This window comes from Mytilus galloprovincialis, chromosome 13 (assembly GCF_965363235.1).
Source record: "Mytilus galloprovincialis chromosome 13, xbMytGall1.hap1.1, whole genome shotgun sequence".
Lineage (NCBI taxonomy): Eukaryota > Metazoa > Mollusca > Bivalvia > Mytilida > Mytilidae > Mytilus > Mytilus galloprovincialis.
In genome coordinates, this window is record NC_134850.1 from 21,003,404 (window position 1) to 21,027,012 (window position 23,609).

The 23,609-nt window shown below is 32.9% G+C and overlaps 1 long non-coding RNA gene across 1 annotated transcript; it reads left to right on the forward strand.

The window, feature by feature from the left end:
- Nucleotides 1-15,725: 15,725 nt before the first annotated feature.
- On the forward strand, nt 15,726-22,288 carry LOC143056430 (uncharacterized). Its single transcript, XR_012972336.1, has 4 exons — nt 15,726-15,823; nt 16,837-17,004; nt 17,629-17,706; nt 19,419-22,288. It is a non-coding gene; the product is annotated as an uncharacterized LOC143056430 (long non-coding RNA).
- The last annotated feature ends 1,321 nt before the right edge of the window (nt 22,289-23,609 follow it).

A 23,609-nucleotide genomic window follows, 5' to 3' on the forward strand; every position in this document is an offset into this window, starting at 1 on the left:
TTTTACATCTACACATTACCTCATCAGATATTAAAAAGAAGAAGCACAAGTTTTGAATAATGTATTATTTTTCATAGTTTTATATGTTATATTTAAGCTTTGAATCTTTAATATGGTAAATTTCGGTAAATTTCAACAGCTTAATTAAGTTCATTACATATACATGAATTTGATGTTACTAAAATGCTATGAGAGCTCAACCACACTCTCTTATTGCATGTATTGATAGATTGTCAAAAGATGTTAAGAAAAAAAAAAAGAAAAGAATATAAAAAGAACAATTACATGTAGGTCTTTTCTCATCTAGGGGATAGATCCCATTGATACTAAATGATGCTTTTATTTTTATGGTAGGGGTGTGCCATTCTGGCCTAAAAAATGTACCAATTTTAATATACATGTAACATAACGTTCAGCACCTATAGTCAGGAGCAGATCCAGAACTTTTTGTAAAAAGGGGGGGGGGGGGCTGACTGACCTAATAGGGGTGCTCTACTCATCAGTGATTCCCTAAATAATAAACCAAATGTTTTCCCATGAAAAAGGGGGGAGGCATTTGGAACTTATTTTGAAGGTGAACTTTCATATTAATTCATATATTAGTTTAATATTAGTATAATAACATAGACTATTTATAATTTAAGATTCTGAATAGCATATTCATATATGAAATGAAGATCATACATACCCCAAATCAATATATAGTTATCAAACATAAATGCATTTTTATATTGTATGTTATAAAAAGGAGGGTTATTTTTATATAAAACCTCTCAAAAAGGGGGAGGCAGTGCTGTGTATCTACTATTAATCCATTTATACAAAAATTACTACTTGTGGATCAGGATAAAAAAAAACAAATAAGTAGTTTAATTAGCTGATAATCTTTTTTGCAAACCATAATACCCAAACGGGTTAAAATGCAAACATAATTTACACAATTATGCATATAACCAAGACGATGTGGTCTGCTACGGATCGATAACGAAGCCGTACAGTAACATACATGTATTTAGATACATGTTCTGCGTCCCGTCATTTGAAAGACAATTTCTCTTTATTTTCAAGGAATCCCCATTGCGAGTAAGATTTTATTGAAATATTATTGTATGATGTTTATGCCCGCGTCACACTGTCCCGATTTTTACACCGATGGCAACACGATAATGGAAATTGTCAAAATCGGGACTGATCGTATCCAGATCGGGCTATTCGTAGTGCCATCTTTAACCATCGTAGAACCATCGGCCACTTTTTCTAGCCTTCGGGGACAACTTCGGGAAGGGTTCTAAATTTTTTAACATGTTAAAAAATCCTCGAAGGTGCGTCCGATGTTGAGGGTTCGTATTGAGTTCGTATCACCATCCTCACCATCGTAATGTCACCGGGAATGCATCTTTGCACATCGTATTGCATTCGTGTTTCCATCGTTTCCATCGGGCAGTTTTGACATTACGATGTCTACACGAATGAATCACGAAGATACCCGAAGGTCTTACGATGGCAACACGACTTCGTGAAGTCCTCGTAATCCCGTCGTGTTGCCATCGAATAAAAGTACGAAGGCGACAAGATGGAACTACGACGGCAATAAATCCAGCTAAATGTAAGTTAATTTTCGCGATAAAATACATTTGAAGTGCCATGCGCAATATGCACTGGTCAGTCTAATACAACAGTTAAAAAGACTTTCACAAAACATGGAGCTCATATCATATGATTCTATGAGAACAAGAAAGGCGAAAGCGTTGTTTCTATTAATTCAAATGGAACAAGAAGAGCAGCTATTACAGGCTCAGGATTTATTTTTACAAGTAAAATATTATTTTTGTCAATTTTGCATATCAAGTAACATAATGAAAATCATAAACGCGCCCCGTACACTAACACTGCAGGTACACATATATAGGGAAACCAACTTTTTCTTCATTATTCTGATTTTTTATGTATCGTCTGATTTGTTGTCGCATGAATGTTTACTCCATAACCATTTTGTTTTTTATATGTCATATTTTGCCGCATTTGTTGCTTTCCCCACATCCTTCCTTTTGTCTATATTATTATGATATTCTCCTGGAAAGAGCTCTTTTTGAATAAAAGGGATCAACGAACCCATTACCTTACCTTTAAGTTAGATCAGTAAACATGGGCATAATTATGGGTGATTATTCAGACTAGTGCACACATTTTACAGTGCAAACAAGGCAATGCCGAGCATGACATCCCCTCGTATGTAACATATTGGGGACAAATATGGACACTATATGTGTATATGACACATGCAGAAAATGGTAAATTGAATATGCATATTTGATACATAAACCCTTTTTAGAAATCAACCAAAGCATTGAGTAACTGGAAAAAACCTTTAATATTGTCTTTAGAACCAGCAGGTAAAAAAATGAGCAACCAATTTCCTGTGTATTATGCTATTTCAAGGAGAAAATACAAGTCCATCTGCATGACCTTGACCTTTGGCCTTGAACGTTAAAAATGTCAGATCATTACAAGGAGGAACAATATACCAAATGTGGTTAAAATCTTTTGAAGCATATTGGTTTTAGAGTGTCCACAAGGGTGATATTGCCTTGTATTACAACTGCCACTATGACCTTGACCTCAGTTTGATAGTCAATAGCGCTTAAGATATTCTTAACGAGTAACACCATACCAAGTTTTGATCGAGCATTTTGGTTCTAGAGTGTCCATAACAATTTTATCTACACGCACCTTACATGTAGTAGGCGAGGGGATCATAAACTAAGTTTTATAAGAATTAGACAAAAAGATCGATTTCCCGCCATGCATGGCATACTTGTACAGAAACAATATGTTGTCGAAATTCTGTTCGTATCTTTTAGACATCGTATGGCCATCGCGCCATCATCGTAATCCATCGTGTAGCCTTCGTAATCCATCGTGTAGCCTTCGTGATCCATCGTGTAGGCTTCGGCTGAGATATGAAGCTTAAATACCCGTCTTCGGTTAACCTTCGTATGTCCATCGTTTGCTATCGTATATAATTTCGGCACCATCGTATAGACTTCGTTATTCATCGTACTTGCTTCGGTCACTTTTTGGTATTTTAACGAGATCGGGACCAACTTCGTACGAACTTACAATTTTCGCATTCGGGTGTCCATCGTATATAAAAATCGGCACAGTGTGACGCGGGCATTATAAATATCAAAATAAATAGGCATTTCAAAAAAGTTATTCCCAACAGGCCGTTTAATCTTGAATTTAATTTGTTCATTTATTTGGAGGTAGATGTCAGCCATTAAGACTCCATATACCTGCAGTGGCGATCCAGAACTTTTCATTAGGGGTTTGGGGCAATGACTGACCTAAAAGGGGGGGGCGCTCTAGTCATGCTTCAGTGATTTCCTATATAATCAACCTTTTTCTTCAGGAAATGGGGTCGCCCCCCCCCCCCTCAACCCCACCCACCCGGATCTGCTTATAACCTGTCCCTTTTCTAATATATATTTTTGTTTAAACATGATATATATGTCCATGTATATTTCCAGATATTTATGTACCAAAATGGAGACCTACACCTATATAATGATCTGATTTGCGCTACATTGCCATTCCCTCTTAAAACATTTTTAAAACAAAGCTTATCGACACTTGCAAATTCCTACAGTCTATTTTTGATGTCAAATGGGTGCAAATTTACAAATAATGCCGGAAACATCTGACACATTTACAAAATTTTAATGTGGTTTTAACCGCAACACGATAAATACTACTAGCATCAGACACTTAATTAGAAATAACCCTGACCGTTTTAAATTTCCCACCCTTTTCATATATCAATGAAGCTTGAAAGACCTATTCAAGCTATCCCTATAGCCTTCCCCTGGGAATTAATGCATTAAGTTCCATGATAAGAAAAATATATAGTATGAGAATAGGGAATTTAACTAACGGATCCAGAAATGTTATCTGGGGGGGGGGTGGTCCGCTCTGGTCATGCTTCAGTGATTCCCTATATAATCAACCAAACTTCCCCTAGAAACCCGGGGGGCTCCCTGGTCCCCTCTAAATCCGCCTCTGAATTTGACACATCCTCTTTTATAATTTTGACGACTCCTCTCCCAAAAACAACAGTTAAAGATGCTTTTCGAGCATCTGTACAATATTGTAGCAGGCTATTCTTCCGACTAAACTTTTGTCTTCCAAAGGTAATCATTCAGTTTTGGAATGTTGACCTTGCTATTGAAATTTTATAATTAAAAAACACAAGTTGTGCACATTGACAACGCTCCAGTCTGAACACTCTTAAATTATCCAGTAAAACTGACAAGGAAACTTATCAGTAACTGCATAACTTCAAATTAACATGTCATTTATATCAACCCCATGCAACTAGGTACACAGCTGCGTTCAATGAAACATGATCACAGATAAAAATAGATGTAAATTCTGATTCAGATCCTTTCTTTTCGATACAACATATAAAAAAAAGAAAAAAAAAGGGGGGTGTTCAGAAGAAGAATTATCTTTAATTTTAAATAAAACTGATGTATTGAAATTATTTAAAAGGTGAATGTGTAATATAAGCTTATAATATATTTTAGACGGTTCAATAGAAAAGTGTATTGATGTATTTTTAAAAAGAGATCATATTACTCTCTATACCTTTAACTTAAGGGAAAAAATACATCACCAAAGATTAACCAAAATATTTTAACTGACAATACTACTGTGATAAAAAGTTACTAAACATCTTTACACATTAAAGACATGAATTTAGGAACACGAACATATATATATATTTATATAAGGGAGCTACCATTTGATTTTTATGGGGGGGCTAGGATGAAAATTTTGTCCTGCATTTTTTTTTTTTAGCTGTAATCTCTGTCCTGCCTTTTTATTTTTCACTCTGTTCGGTCCTGCCTTTTTTTTTTTTTAGTTTATCCTGACTTTTTTTTACCTAAATTGTCGTCCTGACTTTTTTTTTTTGCAAGTGTCTCATCCTGCCTTTTTTTTTTACTCAAAACTCCTGTCCTGCCTATTTTTTTCAAATTTCATCCTAGCCCCCCATAAAAATCAAATGGTAGCTCCCTAACTTCAGTGAAAATTGAAAAACAGTTAGTGAAATATGAATTGTACAACTCAACATGTATTGATTGGTAAATGCAAAATTATGTCCGTAACGCGTTCATCTCTATGTATACAACTAAACTGACATTTTCAGTTGGAATGATTTCGGAGAAGTAAAGGGTTTTTGTTTCTTTCATTAATAACTATCTAGGTTTTACAAAGTATTCAAAAAGTCTTGTTTTGGCCTCTATTATTATAACAATTTTAAGCAATATATCCTTAACCCCTAAATCAACCCAACCTTTCTTTTGGGGAATGAAACCTCAGTGGCGGGTCCATGCATAAGTTTTCATATGGAGGGGCCCGTCGACTGACCTAAAAGGGGGCGCTCCAGTCATGATTCAGTGATTCCCTATACAGTCAACCATTTTGTTCCCACAAAAATGGGGAGGGGGCCTCTGGGTCTTATGAATCTTGTGCTTTAAATTATAGATATTATTACTAGTATACTGATATTCCGAAAATCATTAAAAATACCCATTTGTATTCTTCACCAACGCTAGCAGAGGGGCATTATGTTTTCTGCTTTGTGCGTCCGTTCATCTGTTCGTCGTCCGTCTGTCCCGCTTTAGGTTAAAGTTTTTGGTCAAGGTAGTTTTTTTATGAAGTTGAAGTCCAATCAACTCGAAACTAAGTACACATTTTCCCTATACTATGATATTTCTAATTTTAATGCCAAATTAGAGTTTTGGCCCAAATTTCACTATCTACTGAAAATAGATAATGATAGTGCGAGTTGGGCATCCGTGTATTGTGTTTACATTCTTGTTTGCACTTTACTCCTGAACGGTTTGAGCTATAACCAACAAAATAAAACCAAACCCTCCCTCCGTTGTGCAAATATTTGTAGTATAATTTTATAGATATCAATACACTTTTACACAAGTTATTGTCCGGAAACCAGAAAAACGTTGTTTTGCTTATTATGGGACCATAACATTCAAATTCTAATTTAACGCTATCATTGATTACTCATCATTTGCACAGGTCTGATCTGCATTTCTTTTGCGCTGATTTTTTTTTATTTCTTTTTTGCCGAATTTGTGTTTCATTTGCGTTGTTTGTGTACATGTTACTTACAGGGTCGTTTTGATCATTATAAATCTCTTCCGTTAGCCAGTACATAAGTTATGAATTGTCAATCATAACATGTATATAACTGTTGTAACATACTCAAGAGGAGGTGAAAGTAGGCTTCCGAGCAGGATTATAAAAAAGAATTTAGATGTGGTATGGTTGCCAATGAAACAACTCCACACAAAAGACAAAAATGACACAGAAATTAACAACTATGGGTCACCATTTGGCCTTCGACAATGAGCAAAGTCGATACCTCATAATCAGCTTAAAAAAGGTCCCTATCTGACGATGTAAAAAAATTTAAACGAGAAAACGTACGGCTTAATTTTTGTACAATAAATGAACGAAAAACAAATATGAAACACATAAACAAACGACAACCATTGAATAACAAGCTCCTGACTTGGGACAGGCACATTACATAATGTTTCGGGGTTAAACATGTTAGCGGGATCCCAACCATCGCCCTAACGTGGGACAATGCCAATGGTATAACTGTTTAAAAAAATACCAGTAAAATTAAGATAAAAGCACTCTGTTTACATCCATGAAAATCTGCACCGTTATTCTTACAGTTTTCAACGCGTGCAGCCGACCAGCAATGAGATGGCTAACTTGAAGTTCAGCATATACAAGTACAACATCTTAGAATGCATGGATGACGGCTTCGAGCGTCAGACATAATGTCAAACGTGAAGCAATCCTCGATTTCATGGGGGAAGGAATGGTCACCGCAAAACTGCGATAGGCATTTACCAATTTCACTTGAGTTTTCTCTCTACTAGCCCAACAGGCTAGACCCCCCCCCCCCTCCCCACACACACACACCAGTTATTTCTGCGCCAGATGAAAACGACAGTAGCCTATTTGCAGGGAACAACAATTATTATAACAATTTATAACATGTGTATATAAAGCGAACAGTAGAGGTTTGTAATAATAATGATGATAATAGTAATAATAATCGGTACAAAAGAGAGATCGAATATTTTAAAAAATGTTGAAATTCAATACTGGTCCGAGCCATTTGTGACGATTCATCTCTGATATAAGTTTGATTCACAATTGACAAGAATTTTACATGAGAGGTGGCTGGACAGAAACACGGACACGTTCGGACGCCCATGAAAAAGTTTTATGTCTACCGCAACGCATGTCGCGTAGGGTGATATATACATTTAAGAATTATAAAGAAGAACAAGGCTGACTGCCAGGTTGTCAAAATATATATTAGAGCGATATTTTTGACACGATTATTAATAAGAACTTTTTTTTTTACATGTACATGTATGTACTAATTTCCGAAGTTAACAAAAATGAATTCCGATCGTCATCCCGTTCACAAAAAATTATAAGTTATATCATACCGCCTATATATGATTATCACACAGTCATGTCCAATGGCGAACAAGGCGGTGCAAATAGCAGAAAGAAGTGTGTTTTTTTTTTTATTAATTAACTAGTGTGTGTTTACGCCATGTATCTAAATTTGTGCGAATGAAAAAAATAATGTATTGGCGAAAATGAAAAGATGTTCATCGAATGTTTTAGAAAGACTACATAAAAAAGGAGATGTGGTATAATTACCAATGAGACATGTAACTATCCACAAAAGACCAAAATGACACAAATATTATTAACTATAGGTCACCGTACGGCCTTCAACAATGAGCAAAGCCCATACCGCATAGTCGGCTATAAAAGGACCCGATAAAACAATTTAAAACAATTCAAACGAGAAAACTATGCCGGGTAATTCAGATTTAAATGAATATAGTATAAAATTTTAGGAACTACATATGCATGCAGAAGATCCCTCCCCATCCCCCTTGTGACACCACTGCATAAAACAACATAGGTTTGCATACATTTCATTTAGCAAAAAGCAATACAGAAGTAAAACGTAAATTATGTGTGTCTATAAGTCACGTTTAAATACCCCAGCCATAGTTGATTTAGTCCAATTATTAGTTATAATGTATATGAATGTATATTTGAAAAAAATATCCTAGTATATATATATAAAAGAAGATGTGGTATGAATGCCAACGAGACAACTCTCCACAAGAGACCAAAATGACACAGAAATTAATAATTATAGGTTACCCTACGGGCTTCAACAATAAGATAGGCCAATACCGCATAGTCAGCTATACAAGGCCACGAAATGACAATGTAAAACCATTCAAAAGAGAAAACTAACGGCCCTATTTATATAAAATATTGAACGAAAAAAAAATACTAGTATGTAACACATAAACAAACGACAACCACTAAATTACAGGCTCCTGACTTGGGACAGGCACATTCTTATATTATGTGGCGGGGTTAAACCTGTTAACGGGATCCCAACCCCATTTAACATGGGACATATAACAGTACAACATAAGAACGAACTACTAAAATCGTTTGAAAATGGCTTAACTCATCAGATGACAAAACTACAAGTGGACGTGGCCGGGTACTTGTTCATCCCCCCAACAAAAAGACACTATAGGAACATATCTCAAAGTACTCGCAGTTAACTGACAGCTAGTTCAAACCACCAACAACTAATAAAACAAATCATGTATCTAAGACTAAATATGGAATTGCACATCACTATTATGCGTATAAACATCCCAGTTGCGGAACTAGAAATTTTCAAAAGTGGGTCTTAGTACTGCCGAAAAGGGGGCCTGTGTCAGTCATGTTTCAGTGCTTCTCTTTATAATCAATAAAAAAAAAAGGGGGGGCACCTGCTACCGCATTCCTTTGATACGCCTCTGCATCCTACAAGATATCAAGGTCGTTGCTTAAAAAAATGTAGGAGTAGCTCTAGATGCTGGTTATATACATAATTGTTAAGGTTCAACTTCCTGGCATTTAAGAATATTTGACAAAAATCAAGATGCATATATAGGAATACATGCATGAACATCTCAATTGTATGTTCAGGCAACCTCTGAAATATTAATTAAAAATAAAAATTTATAGTTAAAAAAATGTCGGAAAAGGAAGCAGGACAAACCATGATCTCTCTCTGCATTTTATAATAAAATGTATCCAACTACCTTGAATTTTGAGGATATTTGACTTAAAATGTTTCAGTTGCAACTCAAAAACTGTACGAGGTGATAGCCAGACAAACCAATCTATAGCTTGACGAACAGACGAACGGGTAGACGAACGAACCTGTAGGCGATAAATTAATATACCCTTCGATGAAAGTGAGGTCATAAAATAAGCTTGAAATTGCAGTTGATACTTATAAAAAATCAAAACCTCATAGTGCTCAGTTTGCTTAAACATTTCTCTTCAGCTTTATAGCCATGAATTCTAAGATTTCTAAGATCGTAATACATTTGAGTTTCTGAATTGAAAGTTATTTTTCAGGGATGCGATGGTTGCTTTCTATCAAATTTTGTTTTTTGTTTTGTTCTTGTTTTTACATACTCTAGGCTATTGTTTCACATTTTGTCACATCGGGACATTTTATAAATTGTTACGTATATACATTTCGCATCTGTTGGTTTATTGTCGAAGGTCGTACGTCGAGTTTTTCGATTGAATCGATGGGTGCATGGATAGTTACAATACATGTGTCGGATCGGCAATTATAGAACATTTTCTGTTATATCCGTATTTTGCGTGGAATTCTCGCCGCGTTGAAGACCCAATTGCCTTCGTCTATCGTCTGCTTGTTTTCGAGTCGTTGTCTCTTTTACTTATTCTCAATAGCTGCAAATGTTAAATAACACCAAAATTAAAAGCACCAACAGCTAGTGTATAGTTCAGTTGGTATAGGCGGATCCAGTGGGGGGGGGGGTGACGTGTCCCCCTCTCGTGGGATTTTTTTTAGTGATTATATACTATATAGGGAATCACTGACTTGAAAGACCCCCACTCACCTTAGGTCAGTCAGCACCCTGTCATGTATTTGTTAAAAAAAAATATATATATATTGCCATTCACTCTAAAAACGAAGCTAAATACTTAAACCCTCTTTTAAGAAAAGTTATATTGTTTCATTTTTACAATTTATTTTCAATAGCTGCAAATGTTAAATAACACCAAGATTAAAAGCGCCGACAGCTAGTGTATATAGCTCGGTTGATATAGGCGGATCCAATTTTTTTTTTAGGGGGGGGGGGGGGGCGGGCCCGGGTCCCCCGTTTGTGGGAGATTTTTTTTATTGATTATATACCATAAAGGGAATCACTGAGATACCCCTCACTTTAGTTCAGGCAGCACCCTGTCATGTATTTGTTTAAAAAAAACCCAAATATATTGCCATTCACTCTAAAAAAGAAGCTGAATACGTAATCCTCTTTTAAGAAATGTAACATTGTTTCATTTTTACAATTTATTTTCAATACTGCAACCATGATTAAAAGCGCCAACAGCTAGTGTATAGCTCGGTTGGTATATTTAATAGAAAGATATTTGTAAATATGGTAAATAAACTCATCATAAATACCAGGATTGAAATTTTACATTCACGACAGACGGGTATTTCGTCTACAAAAGACTCATCAGTGACGCTCGACTAAAAAATGTTAATAAGGCCAAATGAAACTGACCATTTAACTTAAAAAATGGCGAAGTGCAAACATTTTTTAAATTTTTCAACGCTATCCTCTTGACCACATAATTGGTAAAGGCAACGATATCCGGCCAATTAAATTGACCCGATGAGCTGACATGATGTTGAATTTATTTTGGAAATATTACACTTAATTTAACCTTACAATTTTTCATTATGTTTGTTTAGTCTATGTATTTGCCATAATCAAAATTGTTTTTTGTTTGTTTTGCAAATAAAGAATCATTATTTTGAATATTTTAATGAGAGCTAGAACCTTAAATAATCCATTATTTTCATTTTTGTTCTTAACTGAAAAAAAATGGTAATACTAAATCCATTATAGCACAACCAAGTAAAAAAGTGTCCTTTAGTTTATACTTAAATCATAGAACATTTCTAATCCGACAAAATGAAGATTAATAAAAAAAATCGTTTAGGAGGGATATGCGTTGTTAAATGCTGTGCAAATGGAATAATTCCCCTATTCAAGCATTCTTCTGGCCAATTATTTGAAAAAGGGGGGGCTTTGATAACTGTTACCCTAGCTTGCCCTACAACATAATACACCCCCCCCCCCCCCAAAGAATATAGATTTCGTATTCATATAAATCTGAAAATCAAACCCAATAGAGTTAGAATTAGATTTTTAGGCTGACAAATATTTTCTGTCAATTTACATTTGCACAAGTCTGTCTACATGTTCACCAGTTTTTCAATCATCCACTAGTCCGTTTTTACTTTCACAAGTCTTTCTTATAGCCCCCTAGTCTGTCCATATGATTTTCAACAGTCTGACTATGTCCACAAGTCACTACGTTTTAACCGCGGTCTCTATGTGTCCGTCAGTCTGTCTCCGTGTTTACAAGTCGATATACATGTTTACCCGCCAGGTTACGTTTCTAACAGTTTGCCTTCATGTCCTACACGTCCACCAGTCTGTTTATATATATATACCAGTCTGGCTACAAGTCTACAAGAATATTATTTGCATCATTGACTAAGTCTGTCTGGATATGTCGTCTGGCGGATTTGCTTGTCTCTCACATTCTGAAGATGATGATATTCCTCGTAGTGAAATCGTTAATACAATGTACCAGTACTTAAGTCTATCAGTGTCCATCTCCATGCAAGACTCGGGGTCTGATGAAGGTTCTAAAACAATTAAAGATTCGTCTATACAGTCCTTCTGAAAGTCTTCTCGGTCAGAAGCAAAAGAATGCCCGGTTAGCGCCTCTGGATTTGCCCGGGGCATGTGGAGGATCAGTAGATATCGACACACCAAATTCAGCTATTCGACGAAGAATTTCAACACCTATCTCATTTAACACCAACATTACACAATAATGTCAACATGGAGTCAGTAACTGAGGTAACATTAAGTTAATTTAGAAGTCAATATCTTGTATATTTCTGTACACAGTTTATAATGCATATATCACTGTCATGAATCAAGGATTTGTATAGTAATAAGGGTCTTACTATCATCGGAACTTTGTTTTTTTTTGGTAACACGCCATTATTCCGACAGCCCATTAGTCCGACAGCCCATTGGTCCGACAACCAATTAGTCTGACAACCCAATAGTCCGACAACACATTGCTCCGACAGCCCAATACTCCGACAACCTATAATTCCGACACTTATCAAGTCAAGTATCAGGATATCAGGGTAAAATAAAATTTGTCTGTCTGTATTATTACGTTTATATTTGTAATAACATATTTTAAGAAATAACTCCGTATATATAATACAAGGCTAAGGTAGTTCGTATACTTTCAATGTTAATTCTCAATTCGAAATCTGTATATAGAATAAAACAGAAAATAATATTTTATTTTCCAAATTAAAGGATCTATGTAAATTAAGAACAAGCATTGATGGCGCGAGCTACTGATGATACCCTGCCCAAAGATTTCGGTAGATAGAAAGTTTTTGAGTTGTGAATCTGAAAAAGCATTACACAGTATAACTGACTTATATAAACCTTGAAGCTAAATATCAGAAATCATGGTATTGTAGTACCTGAGACTTGGCTGTCATGTAATGAGTAATGAGTTTGAAAAAGCATCACACGATATAACTGACTTCAATAAACCTTTCAGAAATCCTTGTAATGTAGTTCATGAAAAAGATGCAACGAAAATAGTTATGGGACGGGCGGCGAACTGACGGATGGACGGTTGGACGGACGGACAGACAGACAGAGATAAAACAGTATACCCCCACTTTTTCGAAGCGGCGGTCTAATGATTGTGTCAACATTAAGACATTACAATACTAATATGATATAATTATATTTATAGCACTATAAGCCTCAGTCACAATCGGAGCTAATACAAAATATAAAAAAAAAATATACGTATTAATATCAATTAACAGTCAGTATCCAGACATGTACTACATTATTCAAAAGAACTAACGATATGATCCTCATTTTTTTCTCCATAATAGTAAAGTTTTCTTGTGTTCACTTCGAAATTAATCATATTTGTCTAACGTATTAAAGTTCTGATATGTGCTAGAAATATGGCGAAAGAATTCCTCCCTCAAATTATAATGAAGTGAGCATTCGATTGAAAAATGACGCTCATCCTAAACTTTATCAGCTGTACAATACGATTTTTTGAGTATTTGGCATTTTCAATTCTTCATGTAATGGAAGAGCACCGATTCTTAAAATCAATGATATCTAAATATGTTTCTTCTTGAAACCAATTTTTAAATGAAAAATAAGTTTCCCACAAAACACATATTACTAAGTTTTTACAATTAAACAATTTGACAAAGACACAAGGACAAGAATGTCACACATTGTCTTATTCTACTAGTTTGTTATTGTCTTTTATACTGCACTCGTTCTACTTGAGCAGTCAAAATGCGTTGACTGTATATATATTTCTATGACATATACAGTCACTGACCCGATATCACTTTTCCTTATGCATATTTAGATAGAAATTGCCGAAATATTCATGTCCGTCATATTTGTTTTTCGTAATAAGTTTTGTTGTAAATCATCAGTCCTGCATCTCCACCAATCATAAACAAAGAGGCATATCTTTCTAGAATTTAAAATAATCTTAGGATACAACATCGGTCTCCCAACAAAATATTGAGTGTCATCTCTCGGATTATGTCTTCAGACAGCCAAAATCAGTTAAATGGAACCAATACCACATAAACGAGTCCAGCGCATATCATTGATGCTTTAGATCATATAAAAAAGTAGTTGGTCTAACAACGGCGTGTATCGCTATTAGAAGTGCTACATGTACAGTCTCCGTATTTCGTGGATTCACATTCCCGAACATGATACCGTATTCATGATTGATCATGATTGGAATTGCTCATCTTTTCTGAGCACACATTTCGTCCTATTTGTCTTCTTATTTTTTGGGTTCTGGGTACGTATTTGTCTCTTTGTTTTTCTTATTTTGACTGACGCTACTTTATCCCATTATTTCTGCAACAAAATAAATTTAAATAAAACTCAGATGAGTGATACAAGGAGAGAAAGTGTTGCGACCAAAGAGGAGGGCCCTCATGGGGTTTTTGATTATGTGATTACTTGGCCATTTTTTTAATGATTATTTGATTATTAAGCCAAATATTTCATGATTATTTGATTACCTAGGACTGTATTTTTAGTTTATGATTATTTGATTACTAAAGATAAGCAAATATTTAATGATTATGTGATTATATTGGCAAAAAACTGGTGATTATGTGATTACTAGGACCCCCCCATGAGGGGCCTCAAAGAGGGCGGGTAGTGTTTTCCAACTCCGATGTATTATTTATTTATGTAGTTCATAGTGGGGGAACCTCACTCCCCTGATACGCAAAAAGGGGGATTCGAAGATCTAGTGAAAAGAAGGAAGATCAAGACACACATGCAAGAAATAGCGAGCTAGAACAGCACAGACTGATAGTAGACACACAAACAACGAAATATAAAGCTAAATAAAGTAACTAGACACGCAAAACGAAAGAGGGGCGAGGTTAAGGACTGAGCAGTTGCTATAATCATGTGTATCAACTCCAATAAACTGAGACAAATTTAATGTCCGCATGCAAAAAATAATTGGAATCAAAACGGACAACCACAAATATCAGAGAGCGGAGTTGGTTTTTTTTTAGAGAAAATTTATCCATACACTAAGAAAAACCGCATATTGTCGGAATAATGGGCTGTCGGAGTAATGGGTTGTCGTAATAATGGGCTGTCAGAATAGTACATGTTGTCGGAGTATTGGGCTGTCCGAATAATGGTTGTCAGACTAATTGGAAGTCACCATTTTTTTTTACCCTCCCCCTTTTTTCCAATATATCCGTTATTTTTTCGTTTTCTATTTTAAAATTCACTCTCTTTAGTAATATATCCGTGACCGCTGTGGATAGTAAACTTGGAATTGATAGTAAATAGCAAAACCAAGTAATTTGTAGTGTATTTATGTTCTTATGACACGTACAGACAAAGGCGAAAAAAATAAATAATACGAAAGTGAGAAAACGAAAATATAACAGATTTTGGAAAAAAAGGGTAGGATAAAAAAAATGTCCTGTACCCAAGTACCTATGCTTACTATTAAAGCAATAATTTGAGAAATATGTATTAAGGGTTATACTAATATGTGAATATTATGAGTCCAGGTAACTCGATCAACTTGATTTGTACGTATGAAAAATTATATTTATTATCTGATGTCCCGCGTTTTTTTGTAATGTTGTTATAATAACAGTGTAAGTTAAGACCATAAAGTAGACCAGGAAAATACTTTATTATCTTTACTAGTTAATTTCTGGAGATCATGTGTCTGTCATTTATTCTGTTATTCACATCTTTTAAATAATTATATTATATACGCATCATATCAATCTATCAATTAGGATACATTATTTTATTTGGCTTAATAACATATTATTGGTATTTAGTGCGACCGTGCACCTTTCGGTTGCCTCGAGTGTTTTCTATTATAGCAATGTTTAAGTCGTCATGTTGCGGGATTTTCAAATCCCAAAAGAAGAACACACTTCAAATTCAACAGGATTTTCGATTTGGTAACCGCATTACTTTAATATAAATCATTATATATTACATAACCTTACACAATCAATTTACTTTTTATGATTAATCTGATATGCATGCCCAATATATTTTATTCCCAAAACCTTATAAATTAAAAGGAGGGGACATGGTCAAAGTGTCGTGCAAACCCAATTATTGTTTATTGTCACGGAATAATTACAAACTGTGCTATAGTTTTTAAGATTATTGGATAATTGACTTGTTCTATAGGTACATGTACCTTACTTACCCAGGTGACACATCAGTTGTACCCTTGATATTGGTATAAATTCAAATCACAGGCACTTGTTTCTATCCATTTGAAGACCCACTATTAACGTATATATTTACCAGAAATAATGGTTTTAAGCGGAGAGGTGAAAAAATTAGTTGGGTACCTTCTTGAAAATATACGTTGATAGTGGGTCTTCCAATGGATAGAAACAAGTGCCTGTGATTCAAATGCTTATTGATATATTAAAAGAAGATGTGGTATGATTGCCAATGAGACAGCTGTCCACAAGAGACCAAAATGACACAGACATTAACAACTATAGGTCACTGTACAGCGTTCAACAATGTGCATAGCCCATACCGCAAAGGCCCCGATATGACAATGTAAAACAATTCAAACGAGAAAACTAAGATACATGTATATGTACATTGTACTTGTTGTATATGAAGATTAATTAGATTAAAGTAAACAATGTGGTATGTTTCCAAAATAGATGCTATCCGCTAAAGACCAACTGATGTTGATCCAATTACTAGCCAAACAAATGATACATACATGTAGGTTACCATACTTTTTTCATTTATATTATGATTATTGAGTATTTTTTTGGAAACATTTCAAACCTTTACATGCTGTTTATATACATGTTACTACAGTTCAGCGACTCAAGTTTAAAAGGCATTTATATAAAAGAATTTAAACTTAATATCATTTTGTATGAACATCATGTTAAATATTTACATTTTCTCAAAAAGTTTTTATTTTACTTAGCTAATAAAGAAGATGATGGATTCCCAAACAGAAATCTTGATGACAGTGAAAAAATTGAAGAATTGCACCAATTGTTACAGAGAATCGATTTCAAGCAGAAACAGATGCTCAAAAATAAGGGAATACAACAGCCATCCATGTTCCTTCACATATCATTTGTATATAAAGGTATATATTGTATATATATATATTTTGTCTACATTTTCTGAATTTATGATTTTAAAAATCTTTCAAAAGATATAAATGTACATTGTAAGTCATGTAATTCAAATAGAGACGTGCCATTGTCTTTGATAAAAGATAGAGTTACATGTATGCCTTTTTAGTATTATCACCTTATATACTTACTTAGCCTTGTTAAAATCTATAAATATACCTTATGTATATTACATGTATGTTGAAATGTCTGTCAGAACATATACATATATACATGTTTATATATATATATATATATATATATATATATATATATATATATATATATATATATATATATATATACAACTCGTCTAAACATCAACCTAACAATGTTAGATCTGTAAATTTGCTTTCACAAATTTTTGGTTCGTCCCTCGCCGGGATTCGAACCCATGCTACTGTGATATCGTGACACCAAATCGCCTGCACTGCAGCCATCCCGCTAGACATATATATATATATTGAGTATTGGGAATCCTGAACACCCTTTCCTTAGACCAAGTTTAACAAATATAATATGAATGTTTAAATTCAACTAATTATCTCCTGGCAATACACATTTATTTTAGGAACTTTTTATGTTTTATTTTGCAGTAAGCAGCTGTTTGTGATGCTTATAGGCATAAACAATCTAGTCTGGACATGTAAAACAGCAGCTGGTTCTATTTTGAAGTAAGCTATTTGATGATTACATTAATTTGACATGACCAGACCAAGTCTTGGGATAAATTAATAGTACTCATTGTCATGATTGTACTAGCTTTTTATTGTTTTATATATTTTATGGAAAATACTGTTAGTTGAGGCCTGCAAAAATTAATTTATAAGGAGATGAAGTGTGGTTGCCAATGAGAGTAGAGACATCTAACAAATAGCATGAATAGAGTCATGGAGGATTGAAATCATACTCATTTTTATTAGAGTGTTACAAAATAATTGCAGGAAAAAAAAAAAACAACAAATATCAAAATAATTGTGTATTTAGTAGAATTAGCCAAATCAAACAATAACTGACTTAAATCTTGTTTGAAATTTTCACATTTCTATTGATTAAATATTATTTTATAGAACAGAACAGAACAGAACATATTTTATTTCCAATTAAGGGCCCACAAGGGGCATACAGAGCATACATGAATAAGGCAAAAGAATATTGATTTGCATAGATACATAGATACAAACATTTTTTTACATACAGTTACAATACAATTACTAACTCATATTCACTTTAATAAATTTACCAACAGCATTAAGGACCTGATTGTCTTCACAGTTTAATAAATAAATAAATTTATGCTGATTATCAAGTGTAGAAAAATTCGGAATTCTTTGGCAAACAAAGTCAAAGAGAGCATCTCTATCCGATTTAAAATTTTCACAGTTAGTTAAAAAATGGATTTCATCTTCAACACAGCCAGAGGAGCATTTTTTGCAAATTCTTTCATTTCGTGGAATATTAATATAGATCAAATAATAAATAGATAAAAGGGCAGTAATCCAGTCTCAGATTTTTGTTTTGGTTATATTGTATACAGCTGATTGTATTTTAATACTATTTACAAATACTTCTTATATGTCAAAAGAAAAAAAAATTGCTGTACCTGATATTGTGATTTATATTGAAATTGATAAAGACGACAAACTCAATAATGAGCTATTCCAATATCAATCTCCCTAGGGAAAAAAGGGGGTGCTACCTAATTTTAGACCTCAGTAGTGCCCATAGACACATCAAACACTTGCCAAAATATAAGCCTGAACCCCTGAGGGGATCACACATCATATTATAAAAGTTGTATATATTCTACACCGTGAATAAGACCAAACAATGATAGAAGGAGTTAGTTTTAAAATATAATTGAAAAACTAAACTGATACAAATCAATAATTTTTTTGATGTTGATAAATAAATCACAATGTGTAATAGTTGTAATAAATTGTTATGCCAGCCTACAATAGTAGAAGGGGTTTATGTTTAATGAACCATGCTTTTGTTTGTTTATTCTTTCATCTGTTCTGCTTTAGGTTCAAGTTTTGGTAAAAGTTTTTGGTCAGGATAGTTGTTAATGATGTTAACGACCAATCAACTTAAAGATAAATATACATGTGCCTTATCATGCTTATGTTATGATCTTTCTAAGAATAAATTAATGGTTTGACCCCAATTTCATGGTCCATTTATCACAACTTGTAGCTATTCTTTTTATAGAGTTATTCCACGAGATATTTTGGGGTCACTCATTAGAATATCTTTTAAATATATGATTTTGATTACAACTGCATTAAGATATAATAATTGCATGCAGAAAATTATTGCTTTTGTCACATATATATCACTTGTCAATTTAATAAAATTCAACATTTGTTTTATTACTTTATTACAGAAGCTACAAAATAGAGCTAAGGCCCTTTAAGCCAAGAAACTGCCAGTGTCAGAAAAGGACAAACTTAGAAAGGCCATGCAAATTGATTTAATGTCAAGTTGGGACAGTGATTCTGTAGATAAACTCGCCTGATCACAACTGGGATTTGACTGTCACAAGATTTTAAATCTTACATGGATAAACTAAAGTCATTTACTAGACTGTAAATACCAGAGACAGCTGAATGCACAAGGCAAAGAGCTGAGGTCCAAGTAAATCAGAGAGGCCTTGTCACAAGAAATGTACAGAACTTGCATGGATTTTTACTTAAGGGCATATGACAAAAAATTGAGAGATATCAATAAAAATTTCTTTAAATTTTAATAAGGACCAATTCAAAGGTACACTTTTGGAATTTGCAAGAACAAAAATACCTTCATGTTTACTTTTGAATTATAGTTGACATTTTTCAGTTTAAGGGGGGAACCCTTAAAATGAAGTGGTTTGGTTTATTGAATTTGATTATTTTTTAAAGTAAAAAAATGAATTACTGCTCTTTTATTTCAACATTTGCATTTTCTATTAAAATTATTTACAATTGCAGCATATCGGTGACATCAAATTATGTTATTGTGTTTGGTTAAGCTACATATTTCTTTTTACTTAAACTTTCTGTTGCCTTTTCTTATTAATTAAATGCTGAATAATAATTTGAGTGTGGCTCATTTCAGTGTCTTGTATTTGCTGTCAAGATTTTTCCTGTAAGATTTCACATTATTTATAATCGCTTGGTCAAAGGGAGATAAATTTTTGAATCTTCACATTAAATAATCTGCGAAGAGGATTATGTAAAATGTTAATAGTTGAAAATTAATTTTATGGTTCAATAAAATCAATATAAGTTATTGCCATTCATTATAAATTTCTATCAAAAATAAGGCTCAAAGAATTTTTTTATTTTATTTATATAAATAATAACAAAGTACACACATCATGCACATGTTGACTTCATAAAATTTGTAAACAAATAAAATTGAAAATAAAACTAAAAATTTTAACTAATCAGGAGACAGTCAATACACCAAATATATTTATAAACATATAAACTTATTATTTTCTTCAATTGTCCAAGTACATTCAATATTGATAATTTTTTGCTTGACATTACATAATTTTGTTAATAAAAGTTTATTTGTGTGCTATTTTATTCAATTGTACATATTTGAAGTATTACATTACACCTTATTATTTTTGTTCTTGCATACAGCATTTGGAATGAAATTTTAATCAATGCAGGATGTTTTTTTTGTCGAGCCTGCAACTTTTGTTGCAGAAAGCTCGACATAGGGATAGTGATCGGGCGGCGGCGTTAGCTAACTTTTTAAAAGCTTAATATTTTAGAAGGTGGAAGACCTGGATGCTTCATACTTTGTATATAGATGCCTCATGTTACGAAGTCTCGTCAGTCACATGTCAAATGTCCTTGACCTCATTTTCATGGTTCAGTGACCACTTGAAAAAAAAGATCAGAGTTTTTGTAATGTTGAATTCTCTCTTATTATAAGTAATAGAATAATTATATTTGGTATGTGCGTACCTTGCAAGGTCCTCATGCCCGTCAGACGGTTTTCACTTGACCTGACCTCATTTCATGGATCAGTGAACAAGGTTAAGTTTTGGTGGTCAAGTTCATATCTCAGATACTATAAGCAATAGGGCAAGTATATTTGGTGTATGGAAGGACTGTAAGGTGTACATGTCCAACTGGCAGGTGTCATCTGACCTTGACCTCATTTTCATGGTTCAGTGGTTATAGTTAAGTTTTTGTGTTTTGGTCTGTTTTTCTCATACTTTATGCAATAGATCTACTATATTTGTTGTATGGAATGATTGTAAGGTGTACATGTCTAGCGAGCAGATGTCATCTGACCTTGACCTCATTTTCATGGTTGAGTGGTCAAAGTTAAGTTTTTGAGTTTTGGTCTTTTTATCTAATACTATATGCCATAGGTCAACTATATTTGGTGTATGGAAATATTTTATGATCTATATGTCAGTCGCGCAGGTTTTATTTGACCTCGACCTCATTTTCACGGTTCATTGATCAGTGTTAAGTTCTTGTGTTTTGGTCTATTTTTTTAAAACTATAAGTAATAGGTCAACTATATTTGTTGTATGGAAGCATTGTTAGCTGTACATGTCTGCCGGGCATGGTTCATCTGACCTTGACCTCATTTTCATGGTTCATTGCTCTTTGTTTAGTTATCTTGGTTAATGTTAAGTTTATGTGGCAGTTTTTAATAAAGCTTTATACTTAGGACTATCAACATAATATCAATGATAAGTAAAGAAGGCGAGACATTTCAGTGTGTGCACTCTTGTGAATTTACGAATTATGTTAATCATGTAAATAATGTTATGTTTTTTGTTTTTTGCTTTTTGAAGTTTTTAAAATTGACAAATAATGCTAGCAGGGGAGATTATTCATTAATATTTTTATAATGCCAAACTTGAAATTTAGAGGTGCCTATGTTTGCTATTTGTTATAACCCAATTGTTATGATTCTTAAATAATCTATACAAGTAAGCATGTTAATTTGTCAATAACCATTATTTTATTAATTAGTTTGAATTTGATGAGGTTCTTTGATGTAGAACTTGACTTTTTTTAAACAAAAGTGGTTTTTTATTTGTTTTAAATGTTTTTAAAATTGTATAACAAACTTTTGACATTTTATTTTATTTTATCACCAAAACAACTCTAATTTGTCAGTATCTGAATAAAATTAATTTGTTAGATACTTTGTTTCTTTTATTGAAGTATATACAAAGGGAGATAACTCAAAATTGTTTTTTTTTTATTATTCTGACCCGATTAGAAGTGATGAAAATAACTATATTGCCCAAGACAGGATGACAATAAGAAAATGCTAGACATTGTTGTGTATGGTTATGCTTTGTCCAAAAGTTTTTGTTATCTCCTGTATTGTATATTGTTGCCATTGTCAAAATCCAAATCACACATAGATAGCCTTGTCCTACAGTTTATATCTGGTGTTTGTGTTTTTTGTATGTCTTAGATTCTAACTCTTCAAGTTCTTATATAAATTCAGATGCATTGCCATTCTTTACATATAGGTAAAGGCATATTTACAAAATGGTATTGAGCTTTGCAAATGAGTGACATGTATTCCACGTTGGATTATTGTTTAAGTTTCATCTTAAAAATAGTCTTCAATGTTACTGACAAATTATACATTTGCACATTGCCATTTGAAACCACAAATATTATTCTACTGTAAATACACAGAGCAGCAATCCATGCCTTTCAAGTCTAATACTTTGTAAACGTCATGGATCAGAAAAGTTGGAGGATTAATTTTATATGTACAGTAGCTACAAAGTTATCACCATTAAAAATTCCTGTTTTTCCTAATTTTTGTTTTTTTATTTAATTAGATTTTCCAAACCAGATATTTGGGTTAAAGTAAAAACAAATCCCCAACATCACTTTTCCAAAAAAAAAAAATTTTAAAAGCAGAGGGAAAAATTCTGCCTTTTCTTTATTATTCATTTGCACTATTGTTTTGTAAGTAGTTATACAGGATTATATTGACTTTAAATTGCATTAAATTTGATGGAAGTTCTAATTTAAATAAGTCATAAACAAGAAATTTATTTGAATTTACATGTAATTAAATTACATAATTAATTAAATTTAATTTATATTTAAAATTCTTTAAATTTGAAATTTATTGAAATTTAATTTATATTAAAAGATCTTTAAATCTCAAATTTATTCAAATTTAAATTATATCAAAACTTCTTTAAATTTGAAATTTATTCAAATTTAATTTATATTAAAAATTCTTTAAATCTCAAATTTATTCAAATTTAATTTACATAAACATTTCTTTAAATTAGAAATTTATTCAAATTTAGTCTATACTTAAATTCTTTAAATTTGAAATTTATTTAGATTTAAAAATACCTTTAAACTAGGTTGAAATTTGGGAATTTATTTGCCATATTAAATTTAGTTTAAATCTATATTAAATTAGAAATTTTCCAGCAAAGTAAATGCATAATATTTTTTGTAATTTGAAATTTAATATGCATAACATATGCATTTAATTTTATATTAAATGCATCATTTCATGCAGTGTTTACTCTTTTTTTATTATTTTATTAATCTATTTTGATTTATTGTTT